Source organism: Dipodomys ordii, unplaced genomic scaffold (assembly GCF_000151885.1).
Source record: "Dipodomys ordii isolate 6190 unplaced genomic scaffold, Dord_2.0 Scaffold165, whole genome shotgun sequence".
NCBI classification, from domain to species: domain Eukaryota; kingdom Metazoa; phylum Chordata; class Mammalia; order Rodentia; family Heteromyidae; genus Dipodomys; species Dipodomys ordii.
This window is the reverse complement of record NW_012267381.1, coordinates 1,198,533-1,200,660: the sequence shown is the minus strand read 5'-3', so window position 1 is coordinate 1,200,660 and position 2,128 is coordinate 1,198,533. Positions and strand designations below refer to the sequence as shown.

The following is a 2,128-nucleotide window of genomic DNA, read 5'->3' as shown; positions in this document are numbered from 1 at the left end:
GTGTGTGTGTGTGGTGTGTGTGTGTGTGTACCAGTCCTGGGGCCGAACTCAGCTCCTACGTCCTTCATGCTGTTTCTGAACTTTTGTGCTCAGTGCTAGCATTCTACCAGTTGAGACACACCTCTATTTCTGGCTTCTTCACTGTTGGAAAAGAGTTGTACAGAAGGGAAAGGACTAGAATAAACCTTGTGGTGATAGACTGGAATCAAAGGCACTGATTTGAATGGAGGTTTCAATATGTAAATAAACAGAAGTAAATGTTGTATGTATACAAATGTATACCAAGTGGCCTGGAACCAGGAACATAACAGCACTGAGCACACTTGGTGCTAGCTCTTGGTTTCGTTTCTTTTGCATGGGCTGGAATTGAACCATGATCCTCCAGATTTCAGCTTCCGGAGTAGTATCTTTTGAAGTAAAGAACTGGATATATTAACATGATCCACGAAAAACCATCCTTTGGCCTGTTTACAGCATATCAAAGCAACAAGAACAGTTTTTATTCCCCTTTCTTGGCACCTGATTTGGTCTTTGAGTTTAAAAAGATGAGTCCTTTCCTGCCCTGCTCCCTTTTATTCCCTGCCATCTGCTAAGCTCTGCAACCAAGTAGAGCCAAGTAGACTGGGAAGGACTTTGCACAGAGTCGTGGTGGGCAGAAGACAGTCACATGCTCAAGGTGGAACACAGCATGACCTCTGCACACATATTGGTAGGACTCTCAGTCTGACATCTAAAGTGGTGGCAGTTTGGCTGAGGAAAGAAATTCAATGTGTGAAAAATGAGGAATGGTTTCATTTGTGACAGGTGCAGTGGAGCTAGAACAAAGACATGTTCTTGAAGGCCATTCCTAGAGTCAGGGTGTAACCTGAATCACCCCAAGACTGTACACTTTAAACTGCAAAGGTGATTCACCTAATCTTGTCTGGTTAATCCTGAGCCTGGCCCCCGTCCATGCTCTACAATCAGCCTCCTACCTTGCTTCGTATCACTTTATACCCTTGGGTTCTGGCTAGAATTTTAAGATGCTGGAAACACAATAGGAAGACAAAACCTAATGTGTTGAGATAGCTGGCTGTCATAGTTGATTCTTGTACTTTTTCTGAAGACATTAGTGAGTTCTTGGTGGGTTAAAAGATGAATTCAGCATAAACAGTTTCTTTCACTCTGCTCACAAAGACCTGTTCTTTGGTTTGGAGCTGCAGCTGCTATTTTCAGAGCCAGGCTGCATTGAGACAGAATTTTTTTTGTGTGCATCAATTACTTGTGTGGGGGGGTTCATTTTGATATTTATGCCAACAGTGTACCTTGACCAGTCATTCCCTCCTCCCATGTCCCCTTCCCAAACCAATCTCTGAGCTTCATTGTTTCATTTTCACATACATCAAGTATTTTGACCTTTATCCTTCTTCACCCTCTCCATTCACCCACCCTCCTGCCAGTACCCACAACACAGACACGACTTGTTTCTCCTCCTTAATGTGCTTCTTAATCTTCAGATTATGACCTGGGAGCCTTGTTTAAGAGGCACCAGTAATTCATACCTGTAATCCTACTTACCCAGAAGGCTGAGATGAGAATCCTGGTTCAAAGCCAGCCCAGGCAGACAATCTTATCTCCAGTTAACCAACAAAAAGCCAAAATAACCAGGCACCAGTGGCTCATGCCTGTAATCCTAGCTATTCAAGAGGCTGAGCTCTGAGGATCGAGGATTGAAGAAAGGAAAATCCATGAGACTTCTCTCCAATTAACTACCAAGAAACCAGAAGTGGTGCTGTGGCTCAAAATGGTAGAGCACTAACCTTCAGTGAAAAAGCTCAGGGACAGTGCCCAGGCCCTGAGTTCAAGCCCCATGACCAACAACAACAACAACAAAGCCAAAAGTGGAGCTAGCTGTAGATTGATTGATAGAACACCAGCCTTGAGGGAAAAAACAAAAACCCTGAGTTCAAGCCCCAGTACCAGCACAAGAGCAAAAGTAGAACTAGGGTTGGTGGTGAATTTCCCAGGTACAAACACAGCGGTAGTAGGTGCATCGCAGCAGCCTCACTGTTATAGTAAGTGGATTTATGACTAGACATTGTCTCTTGGCTACAGTCAAGAGAACGTGCGTGACCCATGCTTTGGGACC

At 44.3% G+C, this 2,128-nt stretch overlaps 1 protein-coding gene across 2 annotated transcripts in view; it reads left to right on the top strand.

The window, feature by feature from the left end:
• Window positions 1–2,128, top strand: part of Mettl2a (methyltransferase like 2A) — a 28,034-nt gene that overhangs the window by 21,931 nt on the left and 3,975 nt on the right. The window lies entirely within an intron of this gene.